The sequence below is a fragment of the Oncorhynchus mykiss genome, chromosome 25 (genome assembly GCF_057628025.1).
Source record: "Oncorhynchus mykiss isolate SJ-2025 chromosome 25, ASM5762802v1, whole genome shotgun sequence".
NCBI lineage: Eukaryota > Metazoa > Chordata > Actinopteri > Salmoniformes > Salmonidae > Oncorhynchus > Oncorhynchus mykiss.
This window is the reverse complement of record NC_143046.1, coordinates 32,643,823-32,658,748: the sequence shown is the minus strand read 5'-3', so window position 1 is coordinate 32,658,748 and position 14,926 is coordinate 32,643,823. Positions and strand designations below refer to the sequence as shown.

Here is a 14,926-nt window from a genome sequence, read left to right as displayed (position 1 = left end):
CCTCTCTCTTCCCCTCTTCTTCATTTTTTTCTCCCATTTTCATCTTCTCTCCTGCCATTTTTTTTATGTGGATTCCAGTAAAATTGCTGTCTCGTAGCATAACAAGAAATGGAGCAATTTACGCTGTGAGAGTCTGATGATATTGCGCATAAATATGTCCGGCCGAGAGGGTAATGACTGTCTGAAAATGTCCCCTCATTCCTCTCCTCTCCTCTGTTTTGCTCTGCTCTGCTCTCTCCTTGGCTGAAGAGCATTTCTCAGGCGCTACTGGGTCTATTTTCATTCCCTCTCTTCCTCTATCTATCTCTCTCTCTCTCTCTCTGAGTGCTGGAAATGGCCCTCCTAGAGAAAATAAATGACCCAAATCACCCCTTCAGTCCATCTCCCTCTCTCCCCTACTCTGTGACTTGCTCTGAAGCACAACCACAACACAAGCAACGCTCAGAGCTAAAAATGACCTCAAAATGCACCAATGTAGCAGGGTGAGTATCTGGTTTCAACGCTTGTTGTTGGGTGTGAATGTTCTAAGAAAATCACTCTTGTTCAACCAAACCTTGATACGGTTTGATGGAGTATATGCTTATGGAGGTGGATTAAATATCTCTCTCTCTCTCTCGCTCTCTCTATATATATATATATATATATATATATATAGTTGAAGTCAGAGGTTTATATACACCTTAGCCAAATACATTTAAACTCAGTTTTTCACAATTCCTGACATTTAATCCTAATCTTCTGTCAGTTAGGATCACCGCTTTATTTTAAGAAATTAAATGTGAAAGTGAAATGTCAGAATAATAGTAGAGGGAATAATTTATTTCAGCTTGTATTTCTTTCATCACATTCCCAGTGTGTCAGAAGTTTACATACACTCAACTAGTATTTGGTAGCATTGCCTTTAAATTGTTTAACTTGGGTTAAACGTTTTGGGTAGCCTTCCACAAGCTTCCCACAATAAGTTGGGTGAATTTTGGCCCATTCCTCCTGACATAGCTGGTGTAACTGAGTCAGGTTTGTAGGTCTCCTTGCTCGCACACACTTTTTTAGTTCTGCCCACACAATTTCTATGGGATTGAGGTCAGGGCTTTGTGATGGCCACTCCAATACCTTGACTTTGTTGTCCTTAAGCCATTTTGCCACAACTTTGGAAGAATGCTTGGGGTCATTGTCCATTTGGAAGACCCATTTCCGGCCAAGCTTTAACTTCATCTGATGTCTGATGTCTTGAGATGTGGCTTCAATATATCCACATAATTGTTCTTCCTCATGATTTCATCTATTTTGTGAAGTGCACCAGTCCCTCCTGCTGTCACGATTCTTCAAAGTCGAACCCAGAAGCAGACCAGGACAAGGAGAGTAGGAAAAAGGTGAGTATTTATTTACAAGTGAATGGGTAGATATATCCAGGTGGTGTAGCGGGTAGCGGTGATGAGTTGATGGGAGTAAATAGGTGGATCCAATGGGGAAGCGGAATCTTCTGACGACCAGGCGGGAATGGGTTAAATGATCCGGGTGAGTAACTGAAGACAGAACAAACAGAGGTAAGTTCAAGGCAAGCAATACGTAACAAACAACAAAACAACTTCTATCCAACTTGAGGCTGATACTCTGGCACAACATACTGTTCATGGCTAACGATCCGGCAGGGAATGGATGTCAGGTCCGGGCTTATAAAGAGGAGAGATGATGATCAGGACCAGGTGTGCAGATAGCTGATGGGATACAGGTGCGGGTAATCAGAAACCCCAACTGGCTACATTGCCCGGCAACCAGACAGGGTGCGTTCCAGGACGCCGGAAAAACTCTCCAGGACAGAACATAGACAAAAAACAGACTCAGGAAACGGGATTCGTGACAGTACCCCCCCTCCGACGAACGCCACCGGGCGGACTATCCGGAGCGCCAGGGTGGAGGCGGTAAAAGTCACGAAGCAGGTCATCGTCAAGGATCTGACGCCGAGGAATCCAACTCCTCTCCTCAGGACCATATCCTTCCCAATCCACTAAATACTGGAATCCTCGACCCCGCCGTCTGGAGTCCATGATGCGGCGCACCGTGTAGACAGGACCACCTCCGATCATCCGAGGAGGAGGAGGACGAGGAGGAGGGGGCAACAGAGGACTGAGGTGAACCGGCTTGAGGCAGGAGACATGAAAGGTGGGGTGTACTCGAAGCGTTGCCGGCAATTTTAGTCGGACCACAGCAGGGTTAATGATTCTCTCCACCACGAACGGACCAATGAACTTTGGTGACAGTTTCCTCGACTCAGTCCGTAGAGGAAGATCCCGTGTAGCCAACCACACCTTATCTCCGATGGTATAAGCGGGAGCAGGAATACGGCGACGATTCGCCTGGATCTGATACCGGTCAGAAACTCTAAGGAGAACCTTCCTGGCCCGATGCCAGGTCCGGTGGCAACGACGAATGTGGGCCTGGACAGAAGGGACCGAAAGATCCCTCTCCTGAGAAGGAAACAAGGGAGGTTGGTATCCGTACAGGCATTGGAAGGGGGACATCCCAGTGGCAGATGAAGGAAGGGTATTATGGGCATACTCGACCCAGGGTAATTGAGATGACCAAGAGGTGGGATCAGAGGAGACAAGACAACGCAGCGTGGACTCCATCTTCTGGTTGGCTCTCTCTGCCTGACCATTAGATTGGGGGTGAAATCCAGATGTGAGACTGACTGTAGCTCCAATGGCCAAACAGAAGGATTTCCAGACAGCAGAGGTAAACTGAGGACCACGGTCAGAAACAATGTCACAGGGCAACCCGTGGACCCTGAACACCTCCCTAACCAGTATCTCGGACGTCTCAGTGGCAGAAGGCAGCTTGGAGAGGGGAACAAAGTGGGAAAACTTGCTGAATCTATCCACAATGGTCAGAATAACCGTGTTACCAACAGAAGAGGGCAACCCCGTGACAAAATCCAGGGCCAGATGCGACCAAGGTCGTCGGGGAATAGGTAGGGGGTGAAGAAGCCCAGAGCTGGCCCGATTGGTACTCTTATTCTGCGCACAAACAGGACAAGCGGCAACAAACCTCCGGGTATCTTCTCCCATGGCAGGCCACCAAAATCGTCTGCGCAGTAGCGCCATAGTCCGAGCAACACCAGGGTGACAAGCTATCTTGCTGGCGTGGGACCACTGAAGGACAGCAGAACGAACCGACTCAGGCACGAACAACCGACCGGGTGGACCGTTACCGGGCCCGGGCTCTGTCCGAAGAGCCGCCATCACCTCCTCCTCAATCCTCCATGTAACGGCTCCCACGACAACGTTCTGGGGAAGAATCGTCTCAGTCTTGGCCTCACTCTCCTCCGTCTTGGAGAACATCCGGGACAGGGCGTCCGCCTTCCCGTTCTTCGACCCAGGTCGGAACGTCAGGGAAAAATTGAAGCGTCCAAAAAACAAAGCCCACCGGGCCTGACGAGAGTTGAGACGTTTAGCCGATTGCACGTAAGCCAGATTCTTGTGGGCAGTCCAGACCACAAACGGTTGCTCCGCTCCCTCCAACCAGTGACACCACTCCTCCAAGGCAAGCTTCACAGCGAGAAGCTCCCGGTTACCCACATCGTAGTTTCTTTCAGCTGGAGAAAGACGACAAGAGTAGAAGGCGCAGGGATGGAGTTTACCGTCAGTGGAGCTACGCTGGGACAGGATGGCGCCCACCCCCACATCAGACGCATCCACCTCCACAACGAACTGACGGGAAGTGTCAGGTTGAGAGAGAATCGGGGCGTTGGTGAATCGGCTCTTCAAATCTAGAAATGCTCGGTCTGCCTCAGGAGACCAACAGAATTTTCTGGTGCAAGACGTCAGTACAGTTAAAGGGGCAGCCACCCGGCTGTAATCACGGATAAACCTCCGATAAAAATTTGCAAACCCCAGGAATCTCTGGAGCTGCAATCTTGAACCGGGCTGGACCCAATCCCGAACCGCCCGAACCTTCTCTTGGTCCATCTTGAGCTCTCCCCTGGAGATGATGTAACCGAGGAAGGACGTCGTGTGGGCGTGAAAATCACACTTCTCAGCCTTCACGAACAGACGGTTCTCCAATAACCGCTGCAGGACCTGCTTGACATGCTGAACGTGGCTAGAAAGCTCCTTCGAGAAGATGAGGATATCATCCAGGTAAACAAAGACAAAAATACCAATCATATCTCTCAGAACGTCATTCACCATACTTTGGAACACAGCAGGAGCGTTGGTCAGTCCAAACGGCATCACCTGGTACTCGAAATGTCCCATCGGAGTATTGAACCCAGTCAACCACTCGTCTCCCTCCTTGATCCGAACCAAATGATAAGCATTACGTAAATCAAGCTTCGTAAAAACCTTAGCACCCTGTAAAGAATCGAAAGCCGAACTCATCAAGGGCAGGGGATACTTGTTCTTGACCGTAATATCATTCAAACCCCGATAATCAATACACGGTCGAAGAGAGCCATCCTTCTTGCTCACAAAAAAAAATCCTGCTCCCAGAGGTGATGACGAGGGCCGAATGAGACCTGCAGCTAGAGACTCCTTGATGTAGGTCTCCAAGGCCTCACGTTCAGGTCGAGAGATACTGTATAACCGTCCCTTGGGTAAGGAAGCTCCAGGAAACAGATTAATCGCACAGTCATAAGGTCGGTGGGGAGGAAGGGACTGAGCCTTCTGTTTACTGAATACTTCACCCAACTCGTGATATGTTTCTGGAACCAGGGACAAATCAGGAGGAACAGAGTCACTGATCAGACTGGAAATGGCAGGAGAACAGGCAGTCCTAAGACAGTTAGCATGACAATCAATGCTCCAACTAGTTACCTTACCCGTCACCCAATCAAACGAGGGATTGTGTTCCTTCAGCCAGGGGTAACCAATAACCAGAGAAACATGGGGTGAGGACAGAATGAAGAAGGAGATAAACTCTGAATGATTCCCCGACAACAACATCTTAACCGGTTCAGTCCTCATAGTGATCCGTGCCAGACTACTGCCGTTCAGAGTGGTTGCTTCAATGGCTTCCGGCAATTGCTCCTTAGAAAGCCCCAGCTGTTCCACCAAGTCGGCATCAATAAAGCTGCCATCGGCACCTGAATCGATAAAAGCGTTAATCTCTAAGCTCTGATCCTTATTCATAAGGGTCGCAGGAAAACGGGGTCTGACAGGATTCTGGAGAGGTTGAATCTGGCTCGCTAAAATTCCTCCCAAAACTAGCGAGCCGGGCAGTTTAACGAGCGCTGTGGACAAGTGGAGATGTAATGTCCTGAGCTACCACAGTAGAAACAGCTGTTGGTCTCACGTCTACGTTGGCGCTCCTCCTTAGTTAGCCCGTGTCGCCCCACTTGCATTGGTTCAGGATCTGGTGGCAAGACCCCTCCACTAATCCCGTGTGGGGAATAACGATCAATACGTTCTGGTTGACTTCCTGAACCGAATGGTAACCGAGTTGCTGATTGATTGGATGGGCCCCACTGCTTCTCCCTCCTTCTCTCTCTGACTCTATTATCTACCCGAATAGATAAAGTGACCAAGCTGTCTAGATCACTAGGCTCTGGATAGGATATCAGCTCGTCCTTGAGTTGCTCCGACAACCCCTGGTAAAAAGCCGCTTGTAGTGACTCCTCATTCCAACCACTCTCCACAGACAATGTCCTGAACTCGATCATAAAGTCTGCCACACTGCGAGCTCCTTGGCGAAGAGTGAACAAACGTTTAGCTGCGTTCTTACCTCGGACAGGATGATCAAAAAGCCTTCTCAGCTCTCCCGTGAATTCCTGATATGAAGACATGCAGGTCCCCTGTCGTTCCCAAACGGCTGAAGCCCATTCCAGAGCTCTTCCACGCAGCAGTTCAATAACAAAGGCTATCCTAGCCTTGTCAGTGGCGTAAGAATGGGGCTGCAGATCAAACACTAACCCACACTGCATAAGAAACGAACGGCATCTTCCCAAATCCCCTTCATATTTATCAGGCGTCGGTACCTTGGGTTCACGGAAGGAAAACGCATCAGGCACGGCAGGTAAGATGGGTGAAATAGGTGGTGAATGAATCGCCAGCAAACTGAGCTGATCCTGGATCTGTGTCAAGCTAGCAGATAATTTCTGGATTGCAACCGCTATCTCCTGTAGCTCCGTCTTGTGTTGTCCCAATGTCCTCCCCTGCTGGGTAATGGCATGGCAAACGGAATCCAGGTCCGCTGGGTTCATTCTTGGCCGGATCGTTCTGTCACGATTCTTCAAAGTCGAACCCAGAAGCAGACCAGGACAAGGAGAGTAGGAAAAAGGTGAGTATTTATTTACAAGTGAATGGGTAGATATATCCAGGTGGTGTAGCGGGTAGCGGTGATGAGTTGATGGGAGTAAATAGGTGGATCCAATGGGGAAGCGGAATCTTCTGACGACCAGGCGGGAATGGGGTAAATGATCCGGGTGAGTAACTGAAGACAGAACAAAGTTCAAGGCAAGCAATACGTAACAAACAACAAAACAACTTCTATCCAACTTGAGGCTGATACTCTGGCACAACATACTGTTCATGGCTAACGATCCGGCAGGGAATGGATGTCAGGTCCGGGCTTATAAAGAGGAGAGATGATGATCAGGACCAGGTGTGCAGATAGCTGATGATGGGATACAGGTGCGGGTAATCAGAAACCCCAACTGGCTACATTGCCCGGCAACCAGACAGGGTGCGTTCCAGGACGCCGGAAAAACTCTCCAGGACAGAACATAGACAAAAAACAGACTCAGGAAACGGGATTCGTGACACCTGCAGCAAAGCACCCCCACAACATGATGCTGCCACCCCCGTACTTCACGGTTGGGATGGTGTTCTTTGGCTTGCAAGTCTCGCCATTTTTCCTCCAAACATAACGATGGTCATTATGGCCAAACAGTTATATTTTTGTTTCATCAGACCAGAGGACATTTCTCCAAAAAGTTTGGAAATTGCTCCCAAGGATGAACCAGACAATTTTTTTCTGAGGTCTTGGCAGATTTCTTTTGATTTTTCCATGATGTCAAGCAAAGAGGCACCGAGTTTGAAGGTAGGCCTTGAAATACACCCACAGGTACACCCCCAATTGACTCAAAGGATGTCAATCAGCCTATCAGAAGCTTCTAAAGCCATGACATTCTTTTCTGGAATTTTCCAAGCTGTTTAAATGCACAGTCAACTTAGTGTATGTAAGCTTCTGACCCACTGGAATTGTGATACAGTGAATTATAAGTGAAATAATCTGTAAACAATTGTTATAAAAATGACTTGTGTCATGCACAAAGTAGATGTCCTAACCAACTTGCCAAAACTATAGTTTGTTAACAAGAAATTTGTGGAGTGGTTGATAAACGAGTTTCATTGACTCCAACCTAAATGTATGTACATTTCCGACTTCAAATGTATATATTTATATCTATATATATACAGTGCCTTGCGAAAGTATTCGGCCCCCTTGAACTTTGCGACCTTTTGCCACATTTCAGGCTTCAAACATAAAGATATAAAACTGTATTTTTTTGTGAAGAATCAACAACAAGTGGGACACAATCATGAAGTGGAACGACATTTATTGGATATTTCAAACTTTTAAAAAAAATCAAAAACTGAAAAATTGGGCGTGCAAAATTATTCAGCCTCTTTACTTTCAGTGCAGCAAATTCTCTCCAGAAGTTCAGTGAGGATCTCTGAATGATCCATTGTTGACCTAAATGACGAATGATGATAAATACAATCCACCTGTGTGTAATCAAGTCTCCGTATAAATGCACCTGCACTGTGATAGTCTCAGAGGTCCGTTAAAAGCGCAGAGAGCATCATGAAGAACAAGGAACACACCAGACAGGTCCGAGATACTGTTGTGAAGAAGTTTAAAGCTGGATTTAGATACAAAAATATTTCCCAAGCTTTAAACATCCCAAGGAGCACTGTGCAGGCGATAATATTGAAATGGAAGGAGTATCAGACCACTGCAAATCTACCAAGACCTGGCCGTCCCTCTAAACTTTCAGCTCATACAAGGAGAAGACTGATCAGAGATGCAGCCAAGAGGCCCATGATCACTCTGGATGAACTGCAGAGATCTACAGCTGAGGTGGGAGACTCTGTCCATAGGACAACAATCAGTCGTATATTGCACAAATCTGGCCTTTATGGAAGAGTGGCAAGAAGAAAGCCATTTCTTAAAGATATCCATAAAAAGTGTTGTTTAAAGTTTGCCACAAGCCACCTGGGAGACACACCAAACATGTGGAAGAAGGTGCTCTGGTCAGATGAAACCAAAATTGAACTTTTTGGCAACAATGCAAAACGTTATGTTTGGCGTAAAAGCAACACAGCTCATCACACTGAACACACCATCCCCACTGTCAAACATGGTGGTGGCAGCATCATGGTTTGGGCCTGCTTTTCTTCAGCAGGGACAGGGAAGATGGTTAAAATTGATGGGAAGATGGATGGAGCCAAATACAGGACCATTCTGGAAGAAAACCTGATGGAGTCTGCAAAAGACCTGAGACTGGGACAGAGATTTGTCTTCCAACAAGACAATGATCCAAAACATAAAGCCAAATCTACAATGGAATGGTTCAAAAATAAACATATCCAGGTGTTAGAATGGCCAAGTCAAAGTCCAGACCTGAATCCAATCGAGAATCTGTGGAAAGAACTGAAAACTGCTGTTCACAAATGCTCTCCATCCAACCTCACTGAGCTCGAGCTGTTTTGCAAGGAGGAATGGGAAAAAATGTCAGTCTCTCGATGTGCAAAACTGATAGAGACATACCCCAAGCGACTTACAGCTGTAATCGCAGCAAAAGGTGGCGCTACAAAGTATTAACTTAAGGGGGCTGAATAATTTTGCACGCCCAATTTTTCAGTTTTTGATTTGTTAAAAAAGTTTGAAATATCCAATAAATGTCGTTCCACTTCATGATTGTGTCCCACTTGTTGTTGATTCTTCACAAAAAAATACAGTTTTATATCTTTATGTTTGAAGCCTGAACTGTGGCAAAAGGTCGCAAAGTTCAAGGGGGCCGAATACTTTCGCAAGGCACTGTATATATCTATATACATAAAGAAAAATAAATAACGGTGCTAGAATATCCCACTGTATATAGTCAACAGATGATTGGCCAGAAATAATGGTACCACTTTCCTCCAGCTGATTAGCAAATCAATTGAATATAATTCAGTGAAGGATAGAGGGAGAGGGATCCTGCCAAGACAGGGGTGGTGTTTAGCACCTTCTTAGAGGGGTTTGGAGGGTTTGCTGGCCTTGATTCAGACCGTGTGTGTGTGTGTGTGTGTGTGTGTGTGTGTGTGTGTGTGTGTGTGCACGTTGATATGTGTGCTCACATCGGTGTATGTGCTTACATCAGTGTGCGCGTGTTTGTGTGTGTTTGAGCGTCCTCAATGTGTGTGTGTATACGTGCATGTAGATGTGTGCAGTGAGCAGTAGGTCTGGTCATTAACAGTGTCCTCATTGGCTGCGTCCCCTAATGACTCTGGCCTGATAGCTTTTATTTCCTCATCTCCACTTCCTGTAATGACTTTAGAACGTGCTCAAGGTCAACATGTGGATTTTGATAAATGAAACTGTTTCGCTCCTCCGTTCTCGAGCTCCAAACTAAAGTTTCTCATAATGTGTATGAATGCCCTGTAGGATTGCTTGATTAAATCCATTCATTTTGGACATGGGACGTGAAATTTCCATTCAAATTGATTTAATGCTAATGTCTGTGGTGTGGCTGTGCAGAGTGTAATATGGGAAATGGAACGAACTGGCGCTGATTCCGGAATGGAGCCTCACCCAGTCCTGGTTTAAACATGGAGGACAAAGAGAATACATGCCGCAGCCAGCCAGTCATTAAGATACCGACTAGGAACAGAAATATAATGGATTCTCATCACCCAATTAAATGGAACAATTTAGTCAAACATGCACCCAGTCAGACTAGTTAACCGTATCCAGGTCAGGGGTGATAGCTGGCAGCACACAGAGCAGTTCATTGTCTTGTTATTGTAGTATGGCTGATGCCATGTCTCTGGGTTATGGAGGACAACTGCTGGAAAGACATTCCAGGACGTCATGGAGTTTTTTTGGTGAGGAGAGACAGCGAGTAAAAGTACGGGTATTTGATTTGTGATCATAATGATGATGAGTATTTTGATAGTTTGATTTACGGTGGTGATACATCCAAAGTCAACACACACTAACACACAACTTGTGTGTCTAAGACTCAAGTTCTGCTCAGCAGCATGACTGACAAACAGGCAGGGAGGTAGAACTGTGAAGTGGTAGAGAGGTAGAGCGGGTGGTGTTTTGCCACTCCTCCCATCCCCCTCTCCCTTCCCTTCTCCTCCCTCCCCCCATCCTGTCTTCCCCTGGGGGAGACACACTCCATTAGCCTTAAATATTCAGCTTTCTCCCTTTTTTTTGTTATTCCCCCTCTCTCTCTGACCTCTCACGGTCAAGACAGCCAATTATTTTCACTTTACACCCGTAAAGACCATCGGGGTGCGGCTGTGGTCAGACGAGGGCAAGACGGACAGAGGCAGGGGGCGTGGTTGTGTGTGTGCATTTACAGTGTACACTTCTCTCCTAGCATGGTGGCTGCAGTACTTTACACTGTATCTCAAGATAAGCAGCAAACATATTATCCCATGGGCTTTGTTGTTTTAAGCTGTCTTTGAGAAACCATTGAATGTCTCTGCGCTATAGACTCGGCTGATTTGAGCCAATCAAGCCGCTGAATAAGACCAGCATGCATTGGAATGATCCACACTGTAAATTCATTACTCTGTAACTACTCACAGTCTCCAGCATTGTCTGCCGTACGTCTGTGTTCATAATTGTATACAGTGCAGCAAATTAGAGCAGATTCCTTTTACGCCCATGCAGCAATCAAAGAGAATGGTTAATGTTCCTCCCTGATATTCTCAGAGCATAACCCATAATTAAACAGAGGACAGACACATTGAGTTCCTCGGTTGTTGGTCTCCAAAACCCCATTGAACAATGCCTTCAAAATAGAGAATAAATGTTTTTTTTTTATATATAGCAATGAACCTGCATTTGGATCAAACACATGAGCCATTGAGCTAATCAAAGGCTTCCATGAGAACAGTGGCTCTGCACAGAATCAGAATGAAAGAGAGAGAAACTCAAAGCCCTCAATTTATTTCTCTCTCGTCCAGCTCATTCATGTAGTGTACATTCTGCAATGATTCAAACCAGTCTTTTTCTCTTTGATTAAAACTTTTCTTGTTTTGTGTGTGTTTGTGTGTGTGTTTATGTTTGTGGCCAATCAGATGCAGAGGGCTATAGGTTCAGGTTCTTAAATCTGTTGTGGAGATATGCTGACGTAAATGAGATAGTGTGTGTGTGAGTGTGTGGTGTGCATTTATGTGTATTTATGTGTGTGTCTGAGCATCCGTGTGTGTGTATGAATGTTGTAGTGTGTGTATATGTGTGTATATGAGCTTGTGTGTGTGTGTGTGTGTGTGTGTGTGTGTGTGTGTGTGTGTGTGTGTGTGTGTGTGTGTGTGTGTCTGAGCATCCATGTCTGTGTGTGGGTGTAGGAAATATGCTGACAGCAGCATTTCTCCTCTCAGCTGACTAGATGTGGGGTCCCTCTCTCCTCTTCGCTAGATCCAAACCTGTGTACAGAACGGCTGCTCCAATACGCCCTGGACCCAGTCTAAGTGCTGAGATGTAATAACACAGAGACATAATTCAAGACTCACCGGTGGAGAGGGGAACACCAATCACCATGGAGACGCCTCAGACGACGAGTGGATGGAGAGAAGGGCAGCGGAGAGACAAATCACAGAGAGGTAGGGAGGAGAGAGAGGAAAAGGGTAGAGAATGACAGGCCATGCAGGGCTTCAGTGTGCAGGGGAGGTAATTCCCCTCACCCAACACTGTGTGTGTCTGATGCTGTAACTCAGAGGATGGGAAGCCAATCTACACAGCCACAGGTGTCATCCCGTGTGTCCCGCTTTCCCTGAGAGGCATGATGTTAGCAGCTCTTTAGTGTCTCTCGACACTAGTCATAGTTCACTCAAACATTTTTTTTTTTTATCGGACTTTTGATGTCTAGTCGTGTCAACAGGGTGTCCTTGGGAGTGTTTTGTGATATGTTTGGGTAAACATTGGTCAAAAATGAACAGTACCCTGTCCCTGTGTGCCGGGGCCTGTGTGAGCCTATCGGTTTGGACGGTGTTTGATCAGCTGTCCAGGGGGTAAATAGTCATGATCCTCGACAGCGCTGACAACGGCCGTTTGTTTGGCCAACCTTATCTTGTTTACTGTCCTCCACCAAGAGAATGCAGATAAGAGTGTTTTAACATACGCTACTGAACAGGACAGGACACCAACAGTCATCTGAGGAAAGAGAGAGAGGGAGAGAGAGAGTAATGAAGTAATTAAAACACTGCAACTCATTTGGAAAAGTCATCTATTTAAAGGTGTCAAACCCAGAGATGGTGCGGTTAAGTGATGATCCTGAAGGAAACCCAATTATGTAAGAATTGACTAGGAAATTCCATACATTCTAAAAGATATTCCCCTAGACAGTCCATTTTATTAATTCATGAAAGGAGAGACCATTCAAATGGAATAAAATTCCATTTGAGCGCGTCAGATTAGGCGTAAGAAAGGGCACTAGGATAATATTCAAATGAGTAGTGTGTTCGTGGAAGCATAAATGTAATTGTACGAGGAGGGGAGATGAGAGGAGAGGAGAGGAGAGGAGATGAGAGGAGGGGGAGGGGAGTGGAGTGGAGAGGAGTGGAGGGGAGGGGAGGGGAGGGGAGGGGAGGGGAGGGGAGGGGAGTGGAGAGGAGAGAACAGGACAGGACAGGAGAGGAGAGGAGAGGACAGGAGAGGAGAGGAGAGGAGAGGAGAGGACAGGACAGGAGAGGAGAGGAGAGGAGAGGAGAGGAGAGGAGAGGAGAGGAGAGGAGAGGAGAGGAGAGGAGAGGAGAGGAGAGGAGAGGGGAGTGGAGTGGAGAGGAGAGGAGAGGAAGTGAGAGGAGTGGAGGGGAGTGGAGGGGAGTGGAGGAGAGGGGCGAGGAGAGGAGGGGAGGGGAGTGGCGAGGAGGGGAGAGGACAGGAGTAGGTAACTGTGAGATCCCACCCAAGCTCATAAATCACAATAACCCAATAGCAGTTTCCCCCCTCAATGTAATATACTGGCTTGCGCCTAAATAGCCACAGAAAACTGTTTCAATTTATAACTTTTAACTCCTCGCACTGAGAGCGGTCCGGACAAATAGAGAAAGAATCAATTAAAGCTGCTAGTTGATGTTCAGAAACGAGGGTTACTGGAAAGTTAGTGGCTAAGTCCTGCTACATGGTGGTAATGTGCTGTGCTGTTGTATTTCAGTCCAGGTTCCGTTCCATTCTATTCCTGTTCTTGTTCTGTTCCATTGTGGGACATTGTTTTAGCATCCTGAGTTGTGTTCTGAATTCTACTTCACAGTTTTGTGTTGCTTCTTTTTGCCTGTTTTTTTTTTGTCGGTTCCAGCAAAGCACTTTCACAACATCCTCTGCATTCAAGCAAATTACACCCCATACATTACAACAACATAATGTTCTGTTACAACAATAACTGTTCTTTCTCTATATTCGTCATCACTATTATGGAGGTAGCCTACAGTAGGTGCAGAGAGTTGAATGTGAGTGCAGGGTAGAGGGGTGGAGGGTTAGGGTTGAGTGCAGGCTAAGTTGATGTTCAGGCCAGATGGCGGTCGTGGCGTGGAACATATGCCCCGTGCCACGCGGCTGCCGTCACATCTGCCACATGGTCGTCTAGTGGACATGTCTCTGGGGTCACGTGTGTCACATGAGCCAGGACACGGGTGATCATGACTCCTCATGTCCGTCAAACGAGAGGCCATCAGACCAGCACCACCCTACTGAGAGGGGGGGATAGAGAGAGAGAGAGAGATAGATAGAGAGAGAGAGAGAGACTAGGAAAAGAGAGGGAGACTAGGAAAAGAGAGAGAGAAGAGAGAGGAGACTAGGAAAAGAGACGGAGAAGAGGGAGGAGACTAGAAAAAGAGAGGGAGAAGAGGGAGGAGACTAGAAAAAGAGAGGGAGAAGAGGGAGGAGACTAGAAAAAGAGAGGGGGAAGAGGGAGGAGAACGTTGGAAAAGAGAGGGGGAAGAGGGAGGAGAACATTGGAAAAGAGAGGCGGAAGAGGGAGGAGACCGTTGGAAAAGAGAGGGAGAAGAGGGAGGAGACCGTTGGAAAAGAGAGGGAGAAGAGGGAGGAGACCGTTGGAAAAGAGAGGGAGAAGAGAGAGAAGACCGTTGGAAAAGAGAGGGAGAAGAGAGAGAAGACCGTTGGAAAAGAGAGGGAGAAGAGAGAGGAGACTAGGAAAAGAGAGGGAGAAGAGAGTGGAGACTAGGAAAAGAGAGGGAGAAGAGAGAGGAGACTAGGAAAAGAGAGGGAGAAGAGGGAGGAGACCGTTGGAAAAGAGAGGGAGAAGAGAGAGGAGAGGGAGAAGAGAGAGGAGACCAGGAAAAGAGAGGGAGAAGAGAGAGGAGACTAGGAAAAGAGAGGGAGAAGAGAGAGGAGACTAGAAAAAGAGAGGGGGAAGAGGGAGGAGACTAGAAAAAGAGAGGGGGAAGAGGGAGGAGACTAGAAAAAGAGAGGGGGAAGAGGGAGGAGAACGTTGGAAAAGAGAGGCGGAAGCGGGAGGAGACCGTTGGAAAAGAGAGGGAGAAGAGGGAGGAGACCGTTGGAAAAGAGAGGGAGAAGAGAGAGAAGACCGTTGGAAAAGAGAGGGAGAAGAGAGAGGAGACCGTTGGAAAAGAGAGGGAGAAGAGAGAGGAGACTAGGAAAAGAGAGGGAGAAGAGAGAGGAGACTAGGAAAAGAGAGGGAGAAGAGAGAGGACACCGTTGGAAAAGAGAGGGAGAAGAGAGAGGAGAC

General features: G+C 47.0%; 1 long non-coding RNA gene across 1 annotated transcript; it reads right to left on the bottom strand.

Annotated features, from left to right (window-relative positions):
• Positions 1 to 6,263: 6,263 nt before the first annotated feature.
• Positions 6,264 to 6,748, bottom strand: LOC149971792 (uncharacterized). The gene is made up of 2 exons (XR_016491561.1): positions 6,520 to 6,748; positions 6,264 to 6,426 (listed from the first exon to the last, which is right to left on the bottom strand). It is a non-coding gene; the product is annotated as an uncharacterized LOC149971792 (long non-coding RNA).
• Between the last annotated feature and the right edge of the window lie 8,178 nt (positions 6,749 to 14,926).